The following is an 18,481-nucleotide window of genomic DNA, read 5'->3' as shown; positions in this document are numbered from 1 at the left end:
GCAGAGGTGCTCTCTGGAGCCTTGAACCAGGTCTCTGTCACTGCACAGACGTCGATGTTCTCCATTTTTAGGAGTGCCTCGAGTGAATGCATTTTGAGATTTAGACTTCTAGCATTGAGTAGCCTTACCCTCAGATTTTGCTTGCTTGTACTTGTTACGGTGGTGAATTTGTCATTTGAACCTTGCCTAAAAAAGCACTATAGGGGTGGCAAGAGCCTTAGTCAGTATCCCAAATCCCAAGGGCGACAGGTGCAGGCCATCTCTGGCAAAACATCGTGGTCTGTTGATCATGTCATCTCAGGCAGACAGATACTGGATCCCCTTAGAATGACACCAGAAGCTTAGCCAGTTGTTGAAGTCAGTCATTTTGTCCTTGTACTGTGGCATCATTCTGGGTGATGGCAGGATGCTACTCAGGGCTAAGTTCATACCTGCCTGGGCTACAAGATCAGAGAGCTCCTCCATGTCTCTTTTCATGTAGTCCAGGGAGGTACATCTCAGGTCATTCACACCAACATTGAAAATAACAGTCATATTTGTACTTGTTGTGGAGTGACCTGAGTGTGTGCATTATGTGGCAGATCCTGGCTTCCGACAAGCAGCTGACAGTAACTTTCTCCTTGTTTGTTCAGTTCCAGATGTTGAATAGCTTATCTTGAAATATTCCTAGGCCACCTTTGTGTTCCTGGGGAAAGGAAATTTGTAGCTGGGTTTCTTCTGCATTGCAATTATTGCTGGAACTTCTGCACTGAGTGATATCTTGGGAGTGGAAGTGCATGTGCTATGAGTAATAAGCCAAGAAATGAGCCTTGAGGATCTCCAAAATTCAAGGCATGCCTCATAGAAGAATTAACCCCAGAGACAACTGAGTGTGAACTGAGAAGTAAGAGGCACACCAGATGAGATCTGTGGAAGACATGCACACACACATGCACACACACGCACGTGCACAGACACACACTTACACACACACACACACACGTGCACACATGCGCGCACACACACACACACACACACACACACACACACACACACACACACACACACACACAGAGTCAGAAGCATATGATCTGTCAGATGTAGCCAAGGGATTAAGTAGGATGAATACTGAATTGTTGGCAATAACCCCTCTCCACTAGAAGGCACTGAACTCTCTCTTGAGAGCCATTTCAGTATGGCATCTCTTCCTGCAACCAAACTGAAATAGAGTGAGAAGGTCATGGCAAATAAAATACATCCACCTCCTCTTTGTCTTTGCTAATAAAAGGGAGGTGAGAGATAAGGGTTCTAATTATTATTTGGATCCAGCAAGTTTTTCTTGATGACAGTTGCAAATAAAGGTGTTAGAATGTGACAGAAGTGAACCTGCCCTCAGGGAAGATCCAGTAGGATATCCAGGCAGATTATAACCATCCTCGATGGTGTCACATTAGCCCACAGGTCACAGGGAGATGTCACATGGCTCCAGCAGCAGGAAAGTATCATCACTGTAGCAGTTATGAAGACAGGATTCGTCCAGGCACCCCCAGGACATGTGAGCTAGTGTTATCCTCTCTACACCCCTATTCCTCAGCCTGCTGTGCTACCACTGGATCCGGGGCTTCATCCCTCTGCACCAGAGGGATGCGGATGACAGGAAATTCATTTTTAAAAGATGTTAATAACTTGTTTTGATGAGATCTGATACAGTGGGACGCAGACTTGTGTACAGAAACCTAAGAAACGACAGTTACAGGGCAACAAACCTTCTCGGTGTAAATGATGTAAACCTTTATTACTGGGACAGTACATAATTGTTCCTATGGTGGTAAATTAACACAGGTTTTCAAGTAACAAAGTTTGTTTGACCGCAAAAATCATTTTCAAAAGAGGTCAGCAACTAACTTGTTCTGACAAACTCCTGATGCAACGAAACACAGCATTCCATATGTACACAAGCCTTTCAGGAAGCAACAGTTAGTAACACAAATCCCTCAGGTGGCTCCACTCGTCCTAATTTTACTTTGTTATTGACCCCCTCCCCAAAATGCAACTTCTGTAAATTTAGTGGTGCTATGTAAAGTAGACTCCACCTTATATACATTCATAGGTTCATAGATTAGTACTAAGCTAAGTGCTCTTGCGCCATTTTAAGCCTAGCCAGTTATCCTTTGTGAGACTCAAACCCTGCACCTTGTGTTTGTAAGGCAAACACCTTAACCATTAGCCCACCCTCCCTACCCTATATAAGATATCCCTACCTGTATAAGATCAGAATTATTACAATCTTATTTTAAGTTGGATGTTAATTTGCCTTCCACTTCCTGCACGCTTTATCAAATGTAGTAAGGTGTTATGGACAAAAGCTGTTGCAGTAGAAGAACGCATACACTGCCTTGGTCCATAATACTCAAAATACATTTATTTTTTTACTTTACAGACAAAATAGGCACTCAAAATCCCACCAAGACCAACCTTTTGTACTTCTCTGCAGCAGGTAGTCCAGGTGAATACTCTATCTGCAGCAGGTAGTCCAGGTGAATACTCTATCTGCAGCAGGTAGTCCAGGTTAATACTCTATCTGCAGCAGGTAGTCCAGGTGAATACTCTATCTGCAGCAGGTAGTCCAGGTGAATACTCTATCTGCAGCAGGTAGTCCAGGTGAATACTCTATCTGCAGCAGGTAGTCCAGGTGAATACTCTATCTGCAGCAGGTAGTCCAGGTGAATACTCTATCTGCAGCAGGTAGTCCAGGTGAATACTCTATCTGCAGCAGGTAGTCCAGGTGAATACTCTATCTGCAGCAGGTAGTCCAGGTGAATACTCTATCTGCAGCAGGTAGTCCAGGTGAATACTCTATCTGCAGCAGGTAGTCCAGGTGAATACTCTATCTGCAGCAGGTAGTCCAGGTGAATACTCTATCTGCAGCAGGTAGTCCAGGTGAATACTCTATCTGCAGCAGGTAGTCCAGGTGAATACTCTATCTGCAGCAGGTAGTCCAGGTGAATACTCTATCTGCAGCAGGTAGTCCAGGTGAATACTCTATCTGCAGCAGGTAGTCCAGGTGAATACTCTATCTGCAGCAGGTAGTCCAGGTTAATACTCTATCTGCAGCAGGTAGTCCAGGTGAATACTCTATCTGCAGCAGGTAGTCCAGGTTAATACTCTATCTGCAGCAGGTAGTCCAGGTTAATACTCTATCTGCAGCAGGTAGTCCAGGTTAATACTCTATCTGCAGCAGGTAGTCCAGGTTAATACTCTTCAAGTTAAAACAGGACTTTTTCACTTATCTATTTATTAGTAGTGTTATAATTTCTAAAAAGCCAGCCTAGATTGCTATTGATAAGCCTACTTAATTCCTTTCTGGAATTGGACTAATCCAGTGGTGTATGTGGGAGGACACCTCAGGAAAATGCAAAACCAGTAATGAAATTCACAAAGTCTCTCCTACAAGAAATGTAGCAAAGGGTCAACTTCAAAGACGAGCAGTTGGCAGTCTGGATGTTCTTTGTGCTTTACTGCTGCAGTCATCACATTTGGGTTATCCCTACCAGGGTAGCCCTCAGCCGGCCTGAATACCAGACCCTTAGTATTTCTACTTCGGTTGCTGTCGCTTGAGGACTGACGTCAGGTAGTCAGTAGTATAAGTAAGGCAGCTGACGCCATTACATCAGTCTTTCTTGTCGTGTAGCCCAAAGCCTCTCTCCTCCAAATCCAGGACAGGGTTTTCCTCTGCAGTCTTGCAGGGCATCTTGGCCAGCCCCTAGCTTTCTTGACTGCCTCCACCCCATTTTCTCAGCTTTGGGAATCTACCCAAATGAGATGACTGCAACAGTGAAACACGAAGAACACAGAACATACAGTTGTGTACACTTACCATAAATGTAGATGTTCGAGTGTATTCACTGTTGCAGTCCTGGTTTCCCTCCCTCCATCCCCCTTTTTTCTCTTTCTCCTTTGGTTACTATTCTTCCTTATTGTTCTCCTTTCCTTACAAGGGACATATTGGTATTTATTTTCCACTGGTGGGGTTTTTCCACTAGAACCTGTCCTCCTACTTTGGGGGCTCCTGACAGGTTAGGGCAAGAAAAACTGATGTAATGGCATCGGCTTCCTTTCTTTATACTACTGACGACCTGACATCAGTCCTCAAGCGACTGCAACCCATGCAGAAATACTAAGTCTCTGGTATTCATGCTGGCCGAGGGCTACCCTGGCAGGGATAACCCAAATGTGATGACTGCAACAGTGAATACACTCGTACATCTACATTTATGGTAAGTGTACACAACTGTACTTTATGACAGTAAACAGATTTTTTTTTTCACATTTGCCCTGTGGGCCAGGAGTGCGAGACCCATATTATAAGCAGTTCATTAGGTTCTTCTGTCTGGATTCATGGTTTAGGAATGAAGGAGAACAGTTAGAAGGCAGAATAAAATACGACTGTATAAGTCCTGGGAGAGAGAGAGAAAACGTGTCTTTGTCTAGTAATTGTGTGTGTGGTGTGTGTTAAGGGGGCAGTGAAATGATGGAATAAAAGCAAGCCAGGACATGAGGGAATTTAGGAGATAGGACTGTTATAAGGAAAAGGGTAAAGGATTGGACAGTGAGAGAAAGGAGCTTAATAAAGGGAAGCACTTGGTATGTCTCGATGGAGAATATATGATGGTAGGTGTTGCTAAGAAGTAAGATTATATTTGGCACAGAGGTTAAGGTTATGTTTATGTAGCTGATGCGAGTAAATAAGGCATAATGGTTTGCTTATCAGGCAGGAAAGGATGCTTAAAACACTAATGCTGGCTTGTCATTTTTTTTTTTATTTAATCTGATAATCCAGCGAGGTACAAGCACCTCTTCTTAAGGGCATTCCAGGAGCACTGTCTCATTAAGTGGTTTTCTCAGAATCTGTCAGTAGGCAAACAGAAAATGAAGGAAACAAATGCAGGATTACAGGATGAAGTTGGAACAGTACGTCCTACCTGTAATTCTCCACTCTAAACTGCCTATGTGGGCACATCATTTGTAGGAGCACAGAGGTAGAAACAGATGCTAGATGCATGTGAGGAAGTAATAGTGCTTGGGTGATTTTCTGAAGCACTGCTAGTTCACAGTGGTAATATCCTTGTATTCAATTCTTTACATATAGGGTTGTATTCTGCCTTACAACTTGGTGTCTGGCCAGTATACAAAAGCTTTTAGCCACTGCCAGTACGTGGGACATCTCACATCTGCTTTGACAATATCGGCCGTGAAAGGAAGTCCACACGTGCCATCCTCGGAACTTTTCCATTCAGAAGGTAGACTCCTAAGTACGGTCTGCAGTCGAATTTCACGTGTGTTGCTACCATTTTCAGATAAGTGAACCATTGGAGGATTTATTTTCTTGCTACTGCCATCTGTTTTTGTTCATGTCATCCAGGAAGGGCAAGTGCAGGTGTGGAAGGCAGATTTCACATAAAGATAACCACGAGCCACAACCTCTATCTTTCCTGTTTAGGGTTCAGTCACGATTACTGATCCTGTTCCCATTTGTCAGGCCTTTATGCCTAATTAATAAAAATGTATAGATATTAAAAAAAAAAGTGTGTGGTGTTAGTTGCAGTGGAACTACATGGGTTATGCGATATTCTGGAGTATTTTCTGGAAGAAGAATCCCTTAACTTCCAGAGACAGGTTATGCATTTTGTAGGAGATTGAAATTGAAGGCTTTATTCTGTATCTTGAAGTAAAACTAATGAGATTTTTTTTTCTGACTATTTTTCCCACATGCCTGCTAACCATCAGGCCATCTGCAGTGGAATGAGAGCTCCTTTATTTTCATGTACTGAGTAACCCCAACATGGGGTGATAGCCATGTGGGACGACTGTCATTCAGGCACTCGTAAGAGGGTATTGTGTGCATGCCAACACCCTAACAGTTGAGGGTAAGAAGAATTAGATACATTTTGGAGAAGTATCTATGAAGATCCTGTGGAACATAAAGTTGCTAAATGGATAGAAGTTAAAGAAAGAATAAGAGGTTGAAAGGTACAGGGTATGAAATGGGATGAAGTAACAGCCAAAGAGATTGAAACAAAGTTAAGAAAAGCCTCTAAATGGAAAACCCCAGGCCCAGATGAAGTACCTAATTTTTGACTGAAAGTATTAATATCTTTGCACTAAGATTTATCTATGAATAAGAACTATTTGTATGCACACCCCGAACAGACACCAACCTAGTTAACAACAGTAAAAACAATGCTCCTACTTAAGAGTGAACCTGCAAGCTACTCTAAAGATTATAGACCAATAACTTGCTTCCGAAAACGTATAAGCTAAACACTGGAATTGATGCAGACAGACTTTATAGTCATTTAGAAGAAAACTCAATTATGACAGTACAACAAAAGGGCAATAAAAGAGGGTCATATGGAGCAAAAGGTAATTGGTTGTTAAGTAAAGTCATAGTGGAGAACTGTAAAAAGGGGAAGAATCTAACTATGGCATGGATTGACTACAAAAAAGCATTTGATAATATCCCACATTCATGGATAAAAGAGTATAGATACACCCTACACTGATAACTACATTACAGTGACCATGAAACAGTGGCAGATCACTTTGCAGTTAAGCCATGATAAAGGACAAATTATTATCCCAGGGATAAAAATTCAAAGGGGATATTCCAGGGTGACTCTCATCGCTGCTGCTCTGTCTTGCCCTTAACCCATTAAGCTGTCTACTTAACAGCTTAGGCCATGGTTATAATTTGGCTCCAAGAAAACAACAAAGTATAAAGACTTCTCATCTTCTTTTTGTCGATTTAAAACTGTATAGCTCATCAGATGAGGAACTGAAAGTTGTTAAAACTTTTTCAGATGATATAAGAATGCCATTTGGTCTTGATAAATGTACAAAAGCAACCTTTAAAGGAGGAAACTGCAGCACCAGGAAAACAGTTTGGGACAAGAATGTGATATAAAAGAAATTGAGCAAGATGGAGTGTGTAAATATTTGGGAGTTGAAGGATCGACAATAAAACATAAACAAATGCAAATAAAACTTAGTAAGGAATACGTCAGAAGACTTAAATTAATCTTGAAAACGACATTGACATCTAGGAATAAAATCCAAGTTATAAACCAATTTGCTCTTCTTGTCCTAGCTTACAGTTTTGGAGTGATTGACTGGCCCCAAAACATGTTGGATAGATTAGATAGGAAAACGAGAAGGATGCTTCATGCTCACCAAATGATTTATAAAAATCATTGCATACCAAGATTATATATTTCCCGTTCCGAAGGAGGGATGGGCCTCCTTGAAATTGATTACATGTATAGATCTGCAGTCGTGGGACTCCACACATATCTGCTGACCTCACAAGACCCAAACGTAGTGAAAGTTTTGAGACATGAGAAGGATAAATCTAAGATGACTTCTATGCATAATCTAGTAGAAGCATATTGGCGTCAAGCAGGAATGGAAATCAAACCAGAAGTAGATAAAAGTCAGGCAGCAACTGAATGTGCCAAAAAACAAAAGAAATAATATAAGGTGAAGGACCAGATGAGAAGGCAAGAAATGTGGAAAATGCATAAGTATAGTTGCAAGTGTAGAAAACTTCTGGAAGAATCTCATGTTGATCAGGAACAAATGCAGAAATGGTTGAGGAGAGGAGAATTCAGCCAAGAGATGAAAGGTTAATATTGGCAGCCCAAAAATAGTGGGCTGCATACACGTTGGTTTACAATGTCCATTGAACATGAGGGAGAAACAGACAAATGTAGGTTTTGTAAAATGAAACTGGAAATAGTTGCACACCTTGTTAGCGACATACTAATGACAGTAGGACTGTATACTGAAAGGCATAATAATGTGGCAAGATTGTTGCACTGGGGATTGTGCAAACATTATGGTATTGAAGTGGGTGAAAGAGACTGGAAACATGAGCCACAAAGCATCATAGAAAATGAAGTCTACATCACAGGGAATCATCTATTACCAACAGTTCAAAAGATAGATGCTAGAAAACCAGATATAGTGGTCCAAGAAAATAAAACAGAAACAGCTCTGATCATTGAAATCGCCACACCCAGTGACTACAGTGTCTTGTGTACAGAGAGACCCAAAGTCATAAAATATCAGGATGTGCTGGCGGAAACGAGAGCCATGTGGAAGAAAGATACCCAGACAGTTTCAATAGTAGTAGTAGGAGCGTCAGGTCTTATAAAGAGTCTACAATCATATTTAGATATGTTACCAATACATGTAACCTCATATGAATTGCAGAAGTCGTCATTACTGGGCACATTACGAGTGCTGCGAAGAGCACTGCTGGCTGATAACAAAGACTGAAACAATACTGATTTCTTGAACTTTAATCGTACTTTGACTTAGGAATGGGGTCCATTCCCGTCATGGTATTAGAAACCCAAAAGACTTGGAGAAATTTAAAACGAGTGTATTATTTAGGCTTAAAATTTTTGTCTGGTGGAGAAGCAGCATGTTTCACCCATGATGTTCTTCGTGTTTCACTGTAATCATTACATTTGGGTAATCTGCTGGCAGGTTGCCCTCAGTCGGCCTGAATTTCAAAGTCTTGGGTCCTGCGTCGGCTGCTGTCACCCCTTCCCTAACGTCATGTCATCAGGGGTGTAAAAGAAGGAGCCGACACCATTTTCTTCAGTCTTTCTTGCCGCGTGGTGCCTGAAGCAGAAGCAGTTCTCAAGTGCCAGTCGGCCGACTCCTGAAATTTGCGTGTTCGAATTTCAGATCCGAAGTCTTCAATAAAGCTAAGTACCCCGTTGGGTAAACTTTTTTCTTGCTCCAGACCGATGTTACAAAAAGTAAATAATTGTATTTCTTGTGGAAAGCAAATACTCATAAGGACTTTCATTCTTACTGTATTCCTTGCCTAGGCCCTGATCCCAGTGTTTCTGGTTGTCGGTTTTGTGCTAGATTTAACCAACGCACTATTAAGCGTCTGTATGATTTTGCTTTAAACTATTTTGGACGCCGGTTTAATTATCCAGAAATGTTGTTGGATAGCCATCTGACTACCGGAGTTCACAAAAAACGCAAAGCAAAGGAGAGAGATAAACAACCGAGGCCCAAAACCGACGACGAAGCTTCTCCTAAGCCAGTCGCCGGTTCTCAGTGAGGCGCATTCGCAGCCCCTGACACCCGCTACTTTAGAGTCGCAGGCTGCTACCGACTCCCACGTGGAGTCGGCCATGCCGCTGGAAACTCAAGGTATTGGAGCCTCTGATACTATTCCCTCAGATGGGTCCGGAGCCGCTGAACAGGCACCGGCTTCTGAGGGTGTATTCAGACCTAAACATCTTTACATTAAACCTACTTCAGCATCAAAGGCAAAGACTAAAGCACCTTTAAAGCAAAGAAACAAACTCAAGAGCCACGTGGACAGGCCTCTATGCCCAAAAAACAGATGCTCAAAATGGCTGAAGACTTGATTACCTTGATCAGGGGTTCCCATCCCCCTCCTGATGAGAGACCTAGGCAAGAGACTGACTATGAATCTTCAGATCAGGTTTCTATTTCTTCTGATTCCTCTTCTGATCAGGAATATTCTGTTCCCCCCTATGAGGATTCTGATGCTGAAGAATCTATACCTTCAGCTTCTCCTCCAGAGGACTATTTTATTAGGGAAACCTTACATACCATGAGGGAGCATTTCCACTGGGAGAGCCAAGATTTTTCAGAATCTAAAAAGAGGCTCAGATTTCCTTTTACTTCCTCAACACAGGCCTCTAACCATTCCACCTGTGTTATACATTGTAGATGATGTGTTTTCGGAGTCTAGTCTTTCCCCTGACTCCTTACCTCCAGCTCCTGTTAAGCCTGATAGATATTACAGGGTTCCTGACTCTCATAAATTCCTTTTTAAAAACCCTGCTGCAGACCCAGAGACGATTTCTCAGGGTCCCAAAGGAGTTAAGGCTTCCACTGCAAAAAACCCTACCCCCTCTGACAGAGATTCTAGGGCACTGGATAGATGGGGAAAAAAGGTTTACACATCTGCTACCTTGGCTATAAGGGCCTTAAACTGTCAGTTGCATATGCTCAAATATCAGCAACATGTCATGGCATTGCTTAAACAGAAAATGTTGTTAAACTCCGAATGTGCAGAAAACAAGGAAATGCAGGATTTATTGCATGCAGCTGAACAAGTTGGAAAGCATACTTTGCAATGTGGTTTTGATTCTTTGGAGGCCTCCTGCAGGGCCGCAGTTACAGGTTCTGTAATTAGGAGGTATGCTTGGTTAAAGGAACAAAATCTGCCTGATCATGTGAAAGTTAAATTATTAGATGCACCTTTACAGCATGATAATTTGTTTGGTGTTAAGGCAGAAGAGGTGTTAAAGAAAATGGAGGACAAAGCTAAATCTATGCAAACTGTCAAAGATTTTTTACAAGTACAGCCACCTAGGTTTAGTAGACACTGGCCTACAAAGAATTGTTCCTTTCCTGTGTCAGACAGACCTCAAAGGGGCAGATCCAGACGCCCCGGAGGCAGATCCCAGGCGCAAGGTTCATACAGGCCAAAGCAATGGGGTGCCTCTACCTCCAAAGTTGGAGAAGACAAATCACAACCTTACAGGAAACAGTCCCAATGACTTCCCCCTGCCTGCACCAAGCACTTATCTCCTGGCAGCACCCTTAGGGGGAAAATTAGCACTTTTTTCTCAAAATTGGCACATTATAACCCAGGACAAGTGGGTTCTAAACATAGTGTCACAAGGCTACAAGTTCCATTTCCATACCCTGCCAAAGGCAAACGGCTGGCCAGATCTGCCAGAAAATCAATGGCCAGAGGCACAAAAACAAGTCTCATCCCTCATGAACATGGGGGACATTCAACAAGTACCAGAGCAAGAGCAGGGACAAGGATTTTACTCGACTGTTCTTGGTACCCAGAAAGGACAAGGCCTGGAGACCAATACTGGACCCATCTATTCTGAACACATTCCTGGATATACCAAAATTCAAAATGTTAACTTTACAGCAGCTTCTGCCCATGCTGGGCAAGAATGCTTGGCTTGTGACTTTAGACTTAAAAGAGGCATACCTGCGTGTCTCAGACAATCATGCAGAAGATACCACAGATTCAAGGCTGGCTCAATGCATTACCAATTCTCTGCACTGCCCTTTGGCTTGTCTACTGCGCCCAGAGTCTTTACAAAGTGCCTGGCACCAATAATTGCATTCTGCAGACAGAGGAATGCAAATATATCCTTACTTGGACGACTGTCTAATTCAAGCAGAGAACAAGGACATTCTTCTACAGCATCTGGCGTTTGTAAAAAGACTTCACACATGCCTAGGGTACACAGTCAACGAAAAGAAATCAAAACTAGTACCCTCTCAAGAGATAATATTCCTGGGTGCAAGCCTAAATACAACTGCCCAGATGGCTTATCTTACGCCAGACAAACAAAGCCAACTGACTACCTATTTCAAGATGTTGGCAACAAAGGCCCAGTTATCTGCAAGAAAAATTCTGCAGGCTTTGTGCTTGATGGCATCCTGCATTCTACTAATTCCATACCTAAAAAGTGTTTGGACTCAACATTGCCTCAGCCTGGAGACAATAATTACTCTCATTCCCTGCCTGCAACAGGAAGTTGTATTCAGGGCAAATGGCCTGCAAACCAAATGCATCTACATATCAAAAAGAGATGCTAGCTGGTCAAAATGCCCCGACAGCCTTCAAGGACCTAATTCATCCAGGACAACTACTGATCAAGACGGACAGTACCACTGTCATGTGGTATATAAACAAGCAGGGAGACGCACATTCTTACCCCCTGTGCAGACTAGCCATGACTTTGTGGGACACAGCATTGACTTACCAAGTACATCTGCAGGCACAATTCCTGCCAGGAAAGGAAAATACTCTGGGAGACGAACTAAGCAGAAACCTCATGGATCCCCATGAGTGGCAGCTGGATCCACAAGTCTTCAGCATAACAAGGAAATGGGGGAGCCCAGACATAGATCTGTTTGCCTCCCCTCACAACTACCAACTAAAAAGATTCTGCACAAGGACTTATCACAGACAAGCATGGAAAATGGACGCCCTATCTTTCAGCTGGAAAAACCTATCAGTATATGCCTTTCCTCCACTGCCACTCCTCCCCAAGGTACGCCTAAAGGTCAAACAGGAGAAGTCAAAGATGATACTGATTGCCCCAGACTGGCCACGCCAGTACTGGTGTCCAATCCTAAGGAATTTGCCTTAATGCCCAGCTTGGACCTTACCTCATATACCCCTTCTACTGTCACAGCAAAACAATCAGATCCTGCACAGCCAACTCAGGACTTTAAACCTGGCAGCATGGCGGATAATGTGATCATACAAAACACACCTCTCAGTAAAGCTGTGATGGATGTCATTTTGGAAGCCAGAAGGCCCAGTACTAGAAAATCTTATGCTGGAAAATGGAAGAGATTCTGTGAGTGGAACCAGGCACAAGGAACTGATACAGCTGTACCAAATATTCCTCAGATTTTGCAATGCTTAACTGAGGTGCTGGACAAAGGCCTATCTTTTTCATCAATTAAAATTCATACCTCTGCCATTTTGGCTCATTACAATACAGAGCCACCAATCTTTTCTCATCCTTTATTAAAGCAGTACCTCAGAGGAGCTAAAAATTTAAGGCCTCCAAGGAGATCACCAATACCTGCATGGGACCTCAACTATGTCTTGGAAAAACTCACCCTGCCTCCTTTTGAGCCAGTTGCTACTGCTGATATAAAGTTTTTATCTTGGAAAACAGCTCTGCTCCTAGCAATAACTTCTGCAAGATGAGTTTCAGAGCTACAGGCACTCATGGCTGTGGAACCTTTTATCATGTTTTATCCAGACAGGGTTTCTCTGAGGACAAACCCAACATTTATGCCTAAAGTGGTGTCCAGTGTGGCTCTTAACCAAACCATTTATCTGCCAACTTTTTATCGAAATCCACAGAACAATGGGGAGAGAATTCTGCATTCCTTGGATGTACACAGACAGCTTAGATTCTACTTGGACAGAACCAAAGCTTTCAGGAAGACAGAGCAATTACTATTGGCATATGCTGCAGGATCACAAGGAAAGGCTATCTCAAAGCAGACTATTTCAAAGTGGATAGGCCACTGCATTCGTTTCTGCTATTTTCAACATGACAAGCCAGTGCCTAAGGGCATTAGGCCACATTCAGCCAGAGCTGCAGCCACTTCAGCAACCTTTCTCGGGGGAGTACCAACCAAAGACATTTTTAGAGGCTGCTACTTGGAGTTCAGTGCACACCTTTACAAAGCACTATCATCTGCCACTCTACTCTAAATCCAGGGCAGGCTTTGCCACTGCAGTTCTGCAGGGTCTCATAGCCGCTCCTAATACTGTTTAGCTCCAGCCTCCCAACCATAGCTTTGAGACTCTACCCAAATGTGATGACTGCAACAGTGAAACATGAAGAACATAGTACAGTTGTGCACACTTACCATAAATGTAGATGTTCGAGTGTATTCACTGTTGCAGTCCAGGTTACCCACCCGCCATCCCCCTTTTTTCTGCTAGAACTTATATTTCCTTCTCTGAATTATACAACCTATGTGGTGTATTTGCTTATAGATGAAGGTAAAATTTATATTGGTGTATTTATATAAAGTTTGGCTACCCTTTTTGGGGGCACCTGACATCTGGGGCAAGAAAAACTGAAGAAAATGGCGTTGACTCCTTTTATACCCCTGACGACCTGACGTCAGGGAAGGGGTGACAGCAGCCAACGCAGGACCCAAGACTTTGGAATTCAGGCCGACTGAGGGCAAACTGCCAGCAGGATTACCCAAATATAATGACTGCAACAGTGAATACACTCGAACATCTACATTTATGGTAAGTGTACACAACTGTACTTTGCCATGCATCTGCATCGGGTCATAGTGCATTCACATTTGGTGGACAAGTGCCCACCCTAGGGCTGTCCTTGTATCTGCTCTCCTTTTCTGAAAGATTGTGGCATTAATTGCTACTGGTTTACTCCCTTCCCAAGGATAGGCACTTCCATCTTTGTCCAGATCAGCTCCCAACAGGTACTTTAACTGCTAATTGAACTTGGTCACTGGGTCATTCTCTGGGATTTTTCCCTCTCTGCCTCCTGGGCTAGCAAGAAGAGACTATTTGAAATCAAATGAAGGAGGTGAAAGGAACACACAACAGTAAAAACACAAGTAGGAAAGAGTAAGAATTAAGACTAAAAAGAAATTGTAGAAGAGTAGTGCTACAGTCTGGTGAACTGGCTTCAGAAAGGCTTGGAGTGGGGGATAAAGGTAAGGACAAAGGGTTAGTGTGGCAGAAACTCTGTCAGGTCTGGGTAATAAATAGCGGGTCTTTCCAAGACTGTTGGTGCAGGCACTAATAAATGAGACAATGAAATATCTAGGTGTGAAGGATTTACAAGATCTTTCACTTTCTTTATTAGGAGAGAATCCTTGGTCATTTGATTTAGCAGAATTATGTAGGCAGTATATTGATAACTCACTAACTGAGGGTTGCTAATAGTAAAGCTCTGGACTTCAGAAGCATTTTGCTGTGGATATGGATTTCCACTTCTGCTGTCTCTAGCTTAGCAGTTTATTTTTTATCTCATTTCACACCCAGGGCTGCCATGTTTTGCACTAGGGATGAATGATTATTCCGTTTCGCTTTTCAGTTCTTGTCTACCATTGAGAGTTTTCTCTTCTCAGTCCTCACATGCTTCTTGGAAAAGTCCCTAAATTTGATGCTTAAAAAGTTGAAACCTTGCAGGTGTTCTTGTGATCCCCAGTGTTTGAGTAGTCTACACCAGCAGGTGAGGAAGGTGATGCGAACTGCTAAGTGTCATCATTTTATCCTCACCTTTTAATAAGGAAGAGAGTGGAAGTCTTGGAAGATGCTCAGTCCAAGCACTGGGGTGGGGTGGCAGTACTACTATTGACCAGCCTAGGCTAATGCAGGAGCAGAGATCCCATATCTGTCATCTCCCACCCCCAGAAAAACATCCACAAGGCAATCTTTTCATTCTGTCAATACTTCTTCAGCTAACAGAGGGTCAGGCTGTCATTAGTAATTGTCCTGTCATGAGAGGCCTACCTCATGCCCTGTTGAGCATGTTAAAGCATGTTTGCACCTGGTGCACCCATGGTGTGGTTCTTTAGCACTCCAACTACTCTGCTACTGTGTTTGAATGTAGGGCCAGTGAGTCTTCTTCACAGGCCTCTGCAAGTAGTCTTAACAGGACTGTCCCACCAGATGTGAAGAGGCTGTGCTGGGGCCTTTCAGACCTGCAGGGTCTGTGAGGCAGACCATGATGTTCCACATGCATCAAGTACTTGATGTCTGGTGAGATTTGCTCTCCTGTGTTTGTGGCACTTTCTCTGGTAACCTGGGCTAATAACATTACCAGGCCCTGCAGTGACCTTTTCATGCCCAACCAACCTCTGGCAAAGTCCAGAGCTCTGTTACTTGATCCATGGTATCCTGTTTTGCATGCATAACCCATTTTATATCTGGTGATCTCTTCCAAAAGGTAGTGTCTGATCTGGTTGTGCTTGAAAGCCTAAGCTCACAATCCAGGAGTGCGGAAGTTAACTCTGGGTCCGGGAACCTAATATTAAAATAAATATTGGCTTGCTTTGTAGAGCAGGGGGATGAAGTCTGGCTATGTCTGCAGCTAAGGTTGGAGAAGAGTGGTTCCCTAATCAACCCCCCCCCATCTGTGAATGTAACGTAGAGTAGCAAAAGACCATAATCAGTGATATGAGCAAGGACATTAAGGTCTCATTTCCCTGATGTCCTTCAAGGATGCATCTGCAGTCCTTACAAATGGGTTGTCCTGTCGTCAGGCAGCCCTTCGGTCGGCCGGATTCCAAAGTCTGGGTCTGGCCTCGGCTGGTGACGCACTTCACCCGACGTCATAGCGGCAGTTCTTCGGGTATAAAGGCATCAGCCGACGCCATTTTCCTCAGTCTTTCTTGCCACGTGGCGCCCGAAGCAGAAGCTGTTCGCAAATGCCGGTCGGTCAGAACCAGAGATTACTTCTACAAGTACCGAAGACTTCTAAAAAGCTAAGTACCCCGTTGGGGACTCTTTCTTGCCTCAGCCGATGTCAGAAAAAGTGAATAACTGTTTAACTTGTGGGAAACAAATACCTCATAAAGATTTCCACTCTTACTGCTTACCTTGCTTAGGCCCAGACCATGACGTAGCAGCTTGTCTAGCCTGTGCTTCTTTCAACCGACGGACGCTTAGACGTCGGTCAGAATTTGCTGAAGAGTTTTTCGGCTCCGATTTCGCTTACATTATGCCGTCGGATACTCCGACTACGCAAATTTCTAAAAAACGCAAGGAAAAGGACCGACACTCGCGGTCCGCGGTTTCGGCCGAAACCGCGGTTAAGCCAACCGCGAGTGTCTCGGTTTCGGCTGAAACCGAGTCCACGGTTCTCCCTTCGGCCGAAAGCTTGCCACTTACCGAGGCCTCATCCAGCCAGGCTGAATCTGCTACTGAAATCACACCTGCTCTTGCAGGTTCGCAGGATTTATCTGATACTATCCCTTTGGATATTTCTACCCCTGCACGTGGAGCTGCTAGGCCTCCTGCATCCATGTCGATTAAGGCCTTTGCCAGGGCTAAAGCAGCTAAAACTACCAAAACTGTGCCTGCTAAGACCCTCTCTCACAGGCATAGCTCTAGTTCACAAATGCTTAGTCTAGCAGAGGATCTCATTTCTTTGATCCGGGGATCCCAACCACATCCAGACAGGGCCTCTCACCCACCTCCAGAGAAGAGGATTAGAGTAGAGCCCCCTGAGCCAGTTTCTTCAGATGGCTCCTCTGATGAATCAGATAATTCAAACCCTCCAGAAGGCCCCTTTTCTCTTTATGAGGACTCTGATGCAGAAGACTCCATTCCTTCTGCCTCTCCGCCTGAGGAATTTTCTTTTGGGGAAACCTTGCATGCTATGAGGGAACAATTTCAATGGCAGGGCCAGGATTTTTCAGACTCTAGGAAAAGGCTTAGAACCTTTTTGCATTTGCCACAGCATAGGCCTTTAGCCATTCCTCCAGTACTTACTGTTGTGGATGATGCTTTTAATGATGCTTGTATTGCTCCTGATTCTCTTCCTCCGGCCCCTGCTAAGCCCGATAGGTACTACAGGGTTCGGACACACATTATCATTTGTATAAGGCCCCTTTGCAGATCCGAAACTATCTCCCAGGGACCCAAGGCTGTAGCAGCTTCTTCTACCAAAACCCCTCCCTCTGAAAGGGAATCTAGGGCCTTAGAGAGATGGGGTAAAAAAGTTTACACTTCTGCTACTCTTTCAGCTAGGGCCTTGAACTGTCAATTCCACATGATTCAGTATCAGGAATTTATGTTAGACCAATTAACCAACAAACTGCCCTCGGATGAACCATTAGACAAAAAATCTGTACAGGAAATGGTACATAACATCCAGCAGGTCAGTAATCATTCCTTAAAATGCGGCTCTGATGCACTGGAGGCTTCCTTTAGATCAGCCATGACTGGCACAGTGATCAGAAGACATGCATGGTTAAAAGAGCAGTCCTTACCAGACCATGTTAAATCAAAGCTCCTAGATGCTCCCATGGATAAGCTCAATTTGTTTGGCTCCCTGCAGCAGGTGCTGAAGAAGGTGGAAGAGAAAGCAAAATCTGTCCAGACAGTCGAGGATTTCTTGCAGGTCCAGCCTCCAAGGTTTAGCAGGAACTGGCCTTCCAAGAATTGGTCCTTTCCAGACACCGCCAGAGCTCCGAGAGGCAGGAATAAGGCGCTCAAGAGGCAGGGGTCAATCCAGAGGTGCCTATAGGGGACGTCAGTGGCAGGCTAACAACCAACGAGGTACAGCCACAGATCCAGCCACCACCACTTCCACAGGACAATCACAGTGACTTGGCTCTGGCACCGCCTACCAGGGAACAACTAGAGGCACCCTTAGGCGGGAAGCTAGCCTTATTTTCAGTAAACTGGCATTACATCACAGGAGACAAATGGATTTTACAGACAATAGACCAAGGTTACAGGTTTCACTTCCATACTCTACCAAGGAAGAGAGGAATGCCAAACCTACCTCCAAATCAGAAGACAGAAGCTCTAGAACAAATAACTCGCTTACTAAGGATGAGAGCTGTAGAAAGGGTACCATCTATGGAACAAGGGCAAGGATTTTACTCCAGACTCTTCCTGGTACCAAGAAAAGAAAACCAATGGAGACCTATTCTCGACCTGTCCGCTTTAAACACATACCTCATTGTTCCAAAATTCAAAATGCTGACCCTACAGCAGCTTCTTCCCATGCTGGGCAAGGAGTCTTGGCTGGTAACTCTAGATCTCAAGGAGGCATACCTGCACGTCCCCATACGACCAAATTGCAGAAGATACCTCAGATTTCTTGCAGGATCAGAGCATTATCAATTCTCAGCATTGCCCTTTGGCTTATCTACTGCGCCC

At 43.8% G+C, this 18,481-nt stretch overlaps 1 protein-coding gene across 1 annotated transcript in view; it reads left to right on the top strand.

Moving 5' to 3' along the window:
- Nucleotides 1-18,481, top strand: part of PPFIA1 (PTPRF interacting protein alpha 1) — a 2,891,353-nt gene that overhangs the window by 1,321,385 nt on the left and 1,551,487 nt on the right. The window lies entirely within an intron of this gene.

The sequence above is a fragment of the Protopterus annectens genome, chromosome 9.part0, assembly GCF_019279795.1.
Source record: "Protopterus annectens isolate FY-2018-M chromosome 9.part0, PAN1.0, whole genome shotgun sequence".
NCBI lineage: Eukaryota > Metazoa > Chordata > Ceratodontiformes > Protopteridae > Protopterus > Protopterus annectens.
This window is presented reverse-complemented; position numbering and strand designations above follow the sequence as displayed.